At 52.2% G+C, this 12,384-nt stretch overlaps 1 pseudogene; it reads right to left on the reverse strand.

Moving 5' to 3' along the window:
- Positions 1–8,813: 8,813 nt before the first annotated feature.
- Positions 8,814–9,577, reverse strand: LOC128582194 (glyceraldehyde-3-phosphate dehydrogenase-like; annotated as a pseudogene).
- Positions 9,578–12,384: the final 2,807 nt, after the last annotated feature.

Consider the following 12,384-nt stretch of genomic DNA (forward strand, 5'->3'; position numbering starts at 1 on the left):
ACCCATGAGGACGGGCGGGGCCCAGAAGATATGGGAGACTGAAGTTTTGAACCAGCCCAGGCAGCTTCTGTCAGGAAGGTTCTGGGAAGTGACCAAGTCCTCGGAAGGTCAGCTCCACAAAGCTTGAGGCGTGGAGGTTCCGTGAATCACCTTGAGCTTTCTGAATTGACTTCCCCAAGGCACGTGCCATGTGCCAACTACTCTCCGGGGTCTGTGGAGACAGCCAGGACACACACCTCTGTCCCCAGGGAGGGTGAAAGCAGTGAGGGTAATGAGGGTGGGTTCCACTGGGCAGGCTCTGCTCTGAGTGTGGGCACCGTCTAGGTTATGCACTTCTGGTCTTCCAGACTCACTGTCCACGGAGGAGGTGGTGGGCTCTACTGGAGCTGCAAGGAACATGCTTGGCAACTCGGACACTTGGGGCTCTATTGGTTTTGTCTAGTGGAAAACCTATAAAGTGTGTCTAGTGTTTTTGTTTTGGGACTTATCTGATTTTGGAACAATGACATATTCTCTTCTGAAAAGCTAAGCAATAAAGAAAGACATTCATGGGAGAGTTTTTAAAGGCGTCCATTTGCTTGCCTTTACCTGAATGTATTTTCTCGACACTTAGTGGGCTCCATCCAAGGCCACTCTGCTCTGTGCCCTGGAAGGCAGGGTGAGATTGTGTGACGTCTGCGGCCGTTTAGAATAGACCCTTAGTCTAGTTCTGCATGAGGACAACAAAAGAAATGAAAGCGAAGCAGAAGGGACTGCCCAACTTCAGGGTGAAGTTTCTAATCAGAAGAGGTATTACCTACGTAGTATTGCCTCTGGATCTGAAAAATAATTCTGAGAGACAGTAGGGTTGGCGGCATATCGTTTAAGCTGTATGTTTTCATTTTGCTGTTGAGTTTTGATTCTTACTAAGAAAGATAACGTAACAGGCACTCGCACTGTCCCTTTCTCCAGCTCCTTCCTCCAGCTTTGTGTGTATGACGTGAGCGTCGTCAGAGCCGTGTTTCACGGACTCACCTCTTACCACCGCAGCTTTCGGGAAGGTGCTGGCATTCCTGGGTTATTTCCACTCATATCCTGGTTGGCTGGATTTGTTGTTGGCCATTTTTCCCCTAGAAGGACCAGTTACCAAGGTCCTGGGAGCTGGGCACGCTGGCGGTGCCCTGGACAGGCGCTATTCCCTCCTTCACCTCCAAGCCCTGAATGAAAAGTCTCTCCCCTGTCCTCTGGCGTCCAGGGCGAAGTTGCAGGAAGACCTCTGTGCTGCCCTTTCTGTAGGCTGGACTTGCAGACTGAGCAGGTCTTCCCAGAGGCTTATGGTTGCAGTGCGTCTCCTGGGTCCTTACTGTTCAGAGCGTCTGCCCACTGCCCACCGTCGTGGACGTGGCTCTGTGACGGCCTCCTCCTGCAGCCAGTCTGATCGTTCTCAGTCTTTTTGTTGAATATAATCAGCAGTATAACCGGGATATGGCTTAGAGGATTCTTCGGTGTGACTTTATCCTGAAACGCGACGTGGGTTTTGAGCCTTGGATCACAGTATTCCTTCTATTCCTTTCTCCACTTTCTCTCTGACTGCACTGGTTTCCTGGGTTGGGCTCCCGGATGCAGGGAAGCCAGTTTTCCTGTGTCTGACTGTTGCTGTCCCGGGGCCCAGTGTCCCTCTGCAATCACTCTCCTCCCTGCTAGGGTGATCACAGCCTTTCTCTGAGTCCCTAATTCTGTGTTCCTTATGTGTAGTCACTTTCTCTAGTATTCTGTAATGACGGTGTTTGAGAACAATTTGTTTCATGGACTCTGCAATTTCCATTTTCATCTTGTTCCCTTGTTTTATAATCTTGCCTTTGAGTGCCGGTGTTCAGCGTATTCCTGTTCCCGTCCAGCCCTTCTCAAGCGTGAAGCACCGCAGGAGGCTTTCCCACGTTCCTTTGGGGAGTGGTCTGGGCTGTCTCTGGGTCTTCCCAAGGTGCGCTCCTCCACCGTCCCTTCTCTCCTCCCAGGCTCTCACCTGGGCGGCACTGGCCTGTGAATTCCTATAACAAAGGGCTTCTCGGCTGCACAGCTGAACTGCGGTGCTGAAGCCAGGCACCCCCAGACCAGCTGAATCAGAACCTCAGAGCGAGTCCAGGCGTCTGTGTTTTTAAATCCCTCTGTCTGTTTCCAATATGCAGTGAAGGCTGAGAACTGCTGCTCTAATGTCTCAAATTACCCAGGAAAATAGAAAATAACCGGATACATGAGTTTAACTCCTGCTGTAGAATAGGGGTCGCCCTGCGGAAGGGTGTGCCGAGTTGGGGCGGTGGCCCTGCAGGCAGGGCCCGGGTCCTACCCCTCCCAGCTCTCCCCTTCTCTGGCCACCTGGAGGCCTCGTGTGGGACCCGGAGGCCTCGTGTGGGACCGTGTGGGACCCGGAGGCCTCGTGTGGGACCCGGAGGCCTTGCTTTCCTACCACTCACTTTGCTTTCAAACAGTTATTTATCAGGAGGGAAAAAGTCTTTTCTCCAAGTCAGCCCAGGCTGCCTGTTCCCACTCCTGCTGAAGCTGGGCCATTACCGTGAAGCCCCGTTGTGAGCTGCTCATTCCTCACTAACTCCCAGGTGGGAGTCCTGAGGTTTGTTTACTTCCTTAAAAATTCACACTTAGCCTGGGGCTCAGCTGGAGGAATTTTAAACATTCTTTAAAAGCTGTAAAGATGCCTTGGGAATGAAATGACCACTGGACTTTAACTAAAGCCATTATTTTTTCAAAAGCATGTCATTAAGTAGTGGATAGCAGTGGGGACTGAGGAATGATCCTTGCCATGGGGAGAATGTTAATTCCCTAGGACATGAATTAGTGGTTAAGGAACAATTTTGAGCCAGGCAAACCCCTTTACGGTGACACCAGCACAGTGTTCACCAAGTGTCTGGTCTGGTCGAAGTTGTGGTCACTGCTGGCACAGCCCCACTCTGAGACACCAGCAATTGCCAGGTGGGGCTGGTGGCTGGAAAGCCCGGGCTGGAGGCTCTTGTTTTGGGCATTTTCTAAGGAAAATAAATTCAAAACAATGAATACTTCTCCTGCTCATACTGGAAAACCCTCACTCTGTGTCTGGAATTACCAAATCATGCTGGGCTTCATTACTTAAGGCAAGGCAGTCCTCTTACCCTGTGTCCTAGCCCTGGGCAGTAATGCACCAGCTACTCACAGAGCAAACGTGATGGAGGGTGGGGCTTGGAGGAGGAGCAGCAGATCCCTGTGACATTCAGCCTGCTGGGGGTGGACATCACTGCAGAGAAGTTGGCTGGTCTGCATCCCGCTACTCAGCAATGCCTGGTGTGGACACGGGGAGTGGACCCTGGGTGTGGACGCTGGGAGTGGACCCTGGGTGTGGACGCTGGGAGTGGACCCTGGGCATGGACGCTGGGAGTGGACCCTGGGAGTGGATGCTGGGAGTGGACCCTGGACATGGACGCTGGGAGTGGACCCTTGGCATGGACCCTGGGCATGAACGCTGGGAGTGGACCCTGAATGTGGACGCTGGGAGTGGACCCTGCCATGGACCCTGGGAGTGGATCGTAGACATGGATGCTGGGAGTGGACTCTGGGCATGGACGCTGGGAGTGGACCCTGGGCATGGATGCTGGAAGTGGACACTGGATGTGGATGGTGGGAGTGGACCCTGGGCATGGATGCTGAGAGTGGACCCTGGATGTGGACGCTGGGAGTGGATGCAGGAAGTGGACCCTGGGAGTGGATGCTGGAAGTGGACCCTGGACATGGATGCTGGGAGTGGACCCTTGGCATGGACCCTGGGAGTGGACCCTGGAAGTGGACCCTGGACATGGATGCTGGGAGTGGACCCTTGGCATGGACCCTGGGAGTGGACCCTGGGCATGGATGCTGGGAGTGGACCCTGGGAGTGGACACTGGGCGTGGGCTCTGGATGTGGACCTTGGACTTGGACCCCAGAGGTATGGACCCTGTGTGTGGTATCTAGGGTCAGGAGACAGGAGCTCTTACCCATTGTGTGCCCTGGTGGGCAGTGTGTGCTCACCTGGCTCAGGCTCTGATCTGTGGAATGTAAACCACACTCTGCTACCCCTTCAGCCGCCTGGGGCCCTGCAGTGGCCCCCATGCCAGACCCTGGGCTAAGTTCTATTGAATTTCTTTTTTTATTTATTTTATTTTATTTTTTTGTTGTTGTTGCAGTTTGGCCAGGGTTGGGTTTGAACCCACTGCCCTCGGCACATGGGGCCGGTGCCCTACTCACTAAGCCACAGGCGCCACCCAGTTCTGTTGAATTTCTCATATTGGTCTCTGTGTCCGTCCTCCTGCCCTTTGTCCACCACCTGGCAGACATCAGCTGTGCAGCCCCAGGCTGTCCTGGTGGACAGTGCTGGGCTGCTCTGAGCTAGTGCAGGTCCCTGAGTGTGGCAGGTGGCAGGTTCAGCTGGGGAGATGGAACTGGACTGAGATGGCATAAGGGTGTCTTTTGCGTGTGGCCTTCTTGACTGAGGAAGCCCAGGGGCTTCTGTCTGCACAGGAGGCCCCACCTGCAGGCTGGAGACAGGGTGAGCCTAATGCTCCAGACCCTGGGCCTAGATTGCCCAGGAAGGAAGTAGTTGCCTTTAGAGTTAAAAAAAAAAAAAAGGTTGTTTGAAAGCTGAGACTTTCAGATGTCATGAAAGGTACTTTTCAGGCATTTGCTTGCTAAACTCACAAAAATGATGCCTCAAGAATATTTCTCTGTACCTCAGTGTAACTTTTGGGGTTCAAATACAAATGACCCTGTTTTTTAGGCTTCTGCTGAGGCCAAGAGGCCCCAGGGGCCTCACGAGGAAGCTGCATTGTCCATCAGAGAAGCTGGAGGAGTGGGCAGCAGAGTCTTGGGTCAGCCTGTTTGCCCCTCACTGGGTCTGTGACCTTGGGCCAGCTTCTTCTCTGTCTGTGCTTTGGTAAAACTAATAATACAATTACTAATTTTAATTACTGTTAATTAAATGCTTACAAGGTGCCAGATGCTATGTTAGGCATTTTAAAATGCCTGAGGAGTGGATGTCGCCATCTGAATTTATGGAGAGGAGGGGCTCCCCATGAGTGGTAGAGGACAGCTCAGCCTGACCTTGTCCATGTCTCTGTCCTCCACTTGCTGATAGCAGGGATGGGAATGGGGGCGTGGATGAGGGCGGGGCTGGATCTGGGCGATGGGTGTACGGGGGTGAGTGGACGTTTTCTCCACTTTCATGCATGTTTGAACATTTTGATAAGAAGCAAAGTTGAAAAACATTACCATATAGATGAAGAAATAAGAGCTGGCATAGGGACAGCACATAAGAAGTGTCTCTGAGTTTGAGTCCACCTTCGGAGGCCCTGCCTTTGGGGCGTAGAGGGAGAGGCCGGCTCCAGGGCACTGCTGGGGATGGGGCAGTGTTTCCTCAGCGCTCCGTGAGGGCTGCGGGCCCCAGGCCTGTCCATCACAGGAAGCAGCGTACATTTAGACGCAAGGATATTTCAGCAGCTAGGCCACAAGCAGCTACTTGTACCAGAGTCTGTGTGTACATGTGTACATGTGTACACGCCTGTGTGTGGGGCACGTGTGCATGTGAGTGTGTGTTTGTGGTCATGTGTTTCATGTTTACGCTCATGTGCACACCTGAATTATGTATACCCATGTATTTGTACACACACATCCATGTTCATGGTGTGTGCACGGATATGTCCATGTGCGTGTGTGTGTGTGTGTGTGTGCAGGTATGTGCGTGTGCAGCTGTGTAGGGAAATAATTGTTCTCTAGCGTTTAGCAAGCCCAGGGCCTCCTGCGTCCTGCTGCTCCACAGTAAACAGTTCATCGCTGTATAGCACATGAAGGGGCTATTCTGACAAATTGTGACCAAACATTTATTTAAGCCCCACAGAAGAAGGTTTATGATGACCATTCTTCTCTTCATATTTCATCACCTTTGTCTTATTTCATTAGAACAGTAGCAGAGAATTTAACACAAAGTAAAACTCAGCTGAGTCCCGGCATTGCCTCAGCCTGGGACAGGCTTTGTGGCACAGTCCGTGTCCCCAGCACCTGCTGCGCCAGGCCTTCATGGGCTTCCAGTCCTGAGCACCCACAGTGCTTTACAGAGCAGGGTGAAGATGAGCTGATAGTGCTCCCTAGGGCTACCAGCCACCTGCCTGGAAGGCTCCTGCTCAGGCAGTGCCATGGGAGTGACTTGTGGGAACCACACTGCCTCTCTGAGGGCCAGTGTGGAGATCAGCCAGATGACACAGGGGACCACAGTGCAGTGGCAGTGACCCAGATGGGTGGGCTTTGTTCCAGGACCTTCACACCCATGTGGCCAGCCCCACACATGCACACAGGTGTTCAGACACACCCCGAAACTGCCTTTTCTCCAGGGGAGGAGCTGGGCTCTTCAGCACTGTGCTCAAGAATCTCTGGTTGGCTGTGGTTCCAAGGTGCCCTTTCAGGGAAGTCTGAACTGACTCTTTCCTCATCTCTGGGACTAAGCATTCAGGTCGTCAGCTGTCAGGGACCCTGAGGGCACAGGGTGGGACATGTGTCCACATTGTTCCCCTTCAGAAGAAGAAAGGCACATTTAGGGGTGAGGAACAGCAGGAGTGGGGGGCACTACCCCAGTCTGGGCATGGGGGCATCTGTGCCCCTCCCTGAGGACCCCGCTTGGTCCCCTGCAGTTCTGGGCTGGGTGGGTGAGGCAGGGGCACTGCTCAGGGCAAGCCCACCAGGGAGGGAGGCCTGTGAGCCCCTCTGCGATGCTCCTGCAGCCCACACTCTGGTGGTCCCTTCCGAGGGGGTGATGGAACTGCAGAGTAGACGTGGCCCTTGGTCTTTCCCTTGACTCTCAGCCTCTGTCATCCCTAATTTATTGGGGTCCAAACCTGAAAGTTTTGTGAGAGATGCCTGTTTACCACTGGTCATGTGACTCCGTTACTCTTACTGTCCAAACTCCACAACTTCCGAAACACACCTGGGGGTGCCAAGGTGTGGAGCAGCTCCCATTGGGATTGCAGATAATTACCTGATGGATAGACCCAGCCTGAGCTGGCAGGATGGTCCCTGGTCACCTGGATACTGGTGGGTCAGGGCCCCCTGAGGACTGACCGTGTCTGGGCAAGCCTGTGGACAGGTCAGTTTGTATTCGAGTGTAAATGAGGAGAGAGCCATCCTCCCCAGAGTTAGACTGTAACTCTGTGAATTGTAGCTGCATTCATTAGTAGCTTGGAGGGAAGAGAAGGGTTTCCTTTTAAGGGTTTGAACATCTCAGTCCCCTCCCTTTTCTGCATAAATCTAGAATTCTCACACATGTGGGGCAAACTCATGGGACTTCCCTTGGAGTTCCCACAGATCTGGGTCTAGGAATTAAAATGACCACGTGGTGCTGTATGGAACTTTCGTGCGTTGTGGATGGCATCTTACGAGAGTAAATCGCATCACTCGCAGTCACACAATCCACGGTGTCAGTCTCTTTTGGTTGCGTTGCTGGAAGGGACAGCTCCAGCTCGCTGAGTGTGAACCACACGACAGATTCCAAAGGCAGAGGAGTGTGCTGGACATGCAGAAAATTCAGCTTTCAACAAACACATGAAGTCGTCATAGTTTGTTTACGATGGTGGTTCACTCCGACTATGAAGTTACTTCCTTTGTCATTTTGCAGAGTGTCTCCCTGTCTCCCACGGATTTCACAGTGCACTGCTCAGACACACAGCACAGTGAGTACAGAAAAGCCATTTCAAGTGTCTTGTCTTCCTGGGTCTGCGGTAGAGAAAGCTTTCTAAGGGTGCGTGACTCTTGCACACTTCAAAAGGCTGGGAGGCCAGGACGTGCCAACTGTTTGGCAGAAGTGGGACTTCAGTGGAGAGCCAGGAGCCTCTTCGCTCTGCAGGGCTGACCCAGACCTGCCCCACTTCCCTGGCTGCTCAGAGGAACTGGGTGACTCATGTCTGTGGCAGGGCAGAGCTGCTGGCCCCTGCCCCGGGCTTCACTGGGCCTGAGCTGGCTTTCCTGTGATGGGAGTCTGGGGGACTGTGTCCTGCAGGTGGGAGCAGAGCCTGGGGCAATTTATGCTCTTTGTGGTTCTGGACGTGGAGGGGAAAGGACAGCAGGAGTGTGGCCTCTGAATGGGGACCAGTGACATGCACCCAGACACACCTGGAGGGGAGTAAGTGGCCTTATGGACCCCATGACCTGGCTTGGCATAGAGCCAGGGAGGTCCAGGTGGGCTCTGTGACTTGCACTGCACGATCCCAGCACACCCAGGTCCTGGCGGACAGTCTGGACCACAGCCAAGTTGGGGCTTTTGTCTCAATTTCTCAAAACAACACAGAAGGTATTTCTATTGTTTTGCACCATTTCCTTAATTGGCCACATTAGTTCATTTCGTGAGAGTTTGACCAGATTCTGCTTTTGATTCACTCAGCAGGAAACACTTGGTGACTTCTCTGTGTCAAACTTGTTCTAGGCTTCAGGGTCCCCCAGAAAACGAGACGATGTCCTCACTCTGCAGAAGCCCCAGAGTCATAAGAGAGAAAAAGATACCCGTGGTCAGAGCACGATGACGTGGTTCAGCCACGTGGGTGTGGCCCCAGTGCTCAAGGCAAGGCTTTTTTTTCTTTTTGACGAATACAGGGAAGTTCACTAATGGTGGCACATGACAGGGGCACCTCTCCAGGCCCCTCACCCCCTTTAGGGAGTGAAAACTCTTGAGGGGAGAGTCTCAGTGAGTTGAGGGACTGAGTGGGCAGGGACGCCCCAGCAGCTGAGGGCCTCTCTCCTCCTCTCCTGCTCTGGCTGGGGCTGGTGGTCTGGGGTCTTACTCCCTGGAGGCTCGGTGGGCCATAAGGTCCACACCCTATAGCTGGAGTCAAATTAATTGTCATACCTGGTGATGAGCCTTACAAAGTAGTTGTTGAGGGTGATGACAGCTTAGCACCAAAGGTGGAAGAGCAGGTGTCCCTGCTGAAGTCAGAGGAGATGACCTGGTGCCCAGTGTAGCCCAGGATGCCCTGGAGGGGCCTCTGACACCTGCTTCACCACCTTCTTGATGTCATCGCATTTGCAGGCTTCTCCAGACAGCAGGTTAGATCCATGACCGACACGTTGGCAGTGGGGACACGGAAGGCCATGCCAGTGAGCTTCCCATTCAGCTCAGGGATGACCTTGCCCACAGCCTTGGCTGCACCAGTTGAGGCAGGAATGATGTTCTGGAGAGCCCTGCAGCCATCATGCCACATCTTCCCAGAGGAGCCATCCACAGTCTTCTGGGTGGCAGTGACAGCATGGACTGGTGATGAGTCCCTCCATGATGCTGAAGTTGTCACGGATGTCCTTGACCAAGGGGGCTAAGCAGTTGGTGGTGCAAGAGGCATTGCCAACCATGGTGAGGCTGTTTTTGTACCTCTCATGGTTCACGCCCATCACAAACGTGGGGGCATCAGCAGAGGGGGCAGAGATGTGACCCTTTTGGCATCTCTTCTAGGTGATCCCTGGACTTCTCCACAGTGGTGAAGATGCCAGTGGACTCCACCATGTAGTCAGCGTCCCTTCTGCACCATTAGATTTTGGTGGGCTGTCCATCGATGATGAATTTCTCATGTTCAGCCTGCCCTGTGCCAGGGAACTGGCCCTGGCCAGAATCATACCAGAAAATGGAGAGTAGGGGTGCCCAATCTTTTTACTTTCTCTGACACACGTTGGAAGAGTAAGAGTTGTCTTGGGCCACACATTAAATACACACTCACTAACAAAAGCTGATTGAAGAAAAAGAGGCCCAGCATACTTTTCATGATACCACACACCACAGATAAGCAAAGATGACCTCACAGAGTCAGTATGTGGCCTGGGCTGCAGGTGGGACACCCTGATGTAGGCTGTGTAGTTAAGGTCAGTAAAGGGGTCACCGATGCTGACAACACTCACTTTGCCAGAGTTACAAGCAGCCCTGGTGACTGGGCCCAGTACTGCCAGAGCTGCTCGTTCCCCCTCCACTTTCACAGTGAAATCTCAAGACATGGCTGGTGCTGTACCAGACCATGCGGACGCCTGTCCAGTGGAGGACCGGAGTGCCACAAGGCCCTTCCTTGGGGGAGTGATGAGTCTGTGTGGGTGATGCTTGGGTAGCTCCCAGAGAGATGGGAAAAACAGGGAGCATCAGCAGCCTTGGGTGCTGGACCGTAGAAGGCCCTGGGATGCCTCTGGCCACAGCTAGTGTTGTGAGAGTAGGGCACTTCACCCTGAGATGCTGGGTGCCACTGTGATAATGTGAGCGCCACTGCCCTGCTGGCTCTGGAGAGACCCCCTTCCACTGCTGGGGGTCCTCTCAGGTGGCATGGCATGTGGGAAAGACAGGCTGTAATTGAGAGAGCCAGACCACAGCCATCTTAGGCCAGATCACTGCCATTTTAGAGGTTAAGTTTCACTTTCACTGCCATTTTGTTGTATAAGTTTCATTTTTCCTGTAAGAGCAGGCAATTCCCTGAAATCATGCGAGGGCGACCTCCCAATCAGAGACCACCCTCTGCATCAGACCATTTGGCAGCCAATCCTGAGACACCCCCTGTCCTGAAACCTAGCACACCCCTCCCACTACCCCATATTATAAAAACCCTATGCCCCTGAGCTCAGGGCTCCTGGCTTGGATCCGTTGCATTGGAGTCCCCAGGAGCCCAGGCTTGAGCTTGTTACAATAAAGGCTCTTTTGCTCTTGCATTGGAATTAGCTTCCTGGTGGTCTTTGGGGACTTCCATGATCCGGGCATAACAGTAATATTTCAGGAGATTGGTTGCCAAGACTGGACTCAGGCTGTGAGCTCCCAGGGTAATAGCCATGGTCCAAGTGCTGGCTCTGCCTCCTTGAATGGCTACTCCATCATTACCTGCCTCAGTTTCCTCAACTGTAAAATGGATTTCTCATGGGGGCATTTTAACCGGTGCTGGGTGAGTTGTTCCATAGTGGCTCTGTGCTCTTTCTAGCTGACTCTCTTGGAGGAAATGATCATCTCACACACAGAGACAAGCTCTGGGGACGTCAGCTCCTCCTTCGTGAACAATCACAGTTCTCTGTTGCTGCTCCTTAAGTAGGTCAAAACCAGAATATACAGTAAATTCAGCCACTGAAATTAGCTGCATCCTGCTCTACTCTGCCACCTGGCACTGGGTAATTCTGCTTTGAGATCATCTAACAAGACCGTTCAGGTGTGTCGTTCCCCACTGTCAGTGCTCACGGGGATTTGTGTGTGGTTATCAAGTGGCAGCAATGCCCAGACACCAAGCTCCAGCTCTGAGACCCGCGAGGGACCAGGGGAGAAGTGAAAGCAGGCGTGATTCGCTTCTTCCTGGGGAGCGTCTTCCAGGAGGCAAGGTCCTGGGCATCAGGAGCCATCCCGTTAGAACCAACACACTGCCTTCACACCCAGGAACATGCTGCCATCTTGGAGGCAGATGAGACTGTGACCCCAGGCCGGGTTTCCCAGTGGGATCTGACCTGAGAGTTCCAGGAAGGAGGAGTCAGGTGAAACCCAGACTGGGCAGGGGTTGGACCTGGGAATGGCTTCTGTCCTCTCCGAAGGAGTGTCTGGACAAGGGAGCAAGTGATCATTTTGTGTGTGTGTGTGTGTGTGAAAATTCACTTCCTTGCCACGGACCGCCCTGTCGGTGGGCTCCAGTCCGAGGGAAAGTAGGGAGAAGGAACGAGGAAGGTTGAGAGATCGGCGAAGGAATGACAGACTGACACACTACGGGTGAAGTATGCAGCTGCAAATTTACTGGGTACACATGTTGGTATTTATACATTTTTACAGAGCTTGCAATCTTTTTGCTTACGTGCGCGGGTTATCTTTGTGTTTGTAAATGTGATTTATCATGCATTGTTATGTCTTAAGGTTCCGCTTCCCCGAGGGTAGCGGTTATTAGTCAACTCTGCCCGCTTCCTCCTATCTCAGGAATGTTACCGCCTCCAACTCTTTTCTTAGTTTCTTATTATCTTTTTAGAACAGCTTGATATCTTCTTTATGTTAATGCTTGACTAATTCTACATTTACTATTTGATCTTATTGTTATTGATAATTATAATTTTGATTTAGAGTAAATTTCTTGACAAGTATTAGTTTTTCTATTGATTTTTATTATGCGTGACAGTTGGTGAAGTAAGATGTTCTGAACAGGACTTCATGGTGGGTGGATGTGTTTCAGTGACTTTGTAACTTATGTAGATAATTTGTATTTCGTGTCCTTAGGCTTATCGTCTTAGCTCACTGGTATTTATGGTGGGAAAACATCTTTATGTGCTCATTGTTGGTGCCACTGAGTCTAGTAGCTCATGAGGTGGTGTTATATCTGGATCAACAGTGTATTGTGTTCATTCTTAAGAAAGTACATATTGATAGT

The sequence above is a fragment of the Nycticebus coucang genome, chromosome 3, assembly GCF_027406575.1.
Source record: "Nycticebus coucang isolate mNycCou1 chromosome 3, mNycCou1.pri, whole genome shotgun sequence".
NCBI classification, from domain to species: domain Eukaryota; kingdom Metazoa; phylum Chordata; class Mammalia; order Primates; family Lorisidae; genus Nycticebus; species Nycticebus coucang.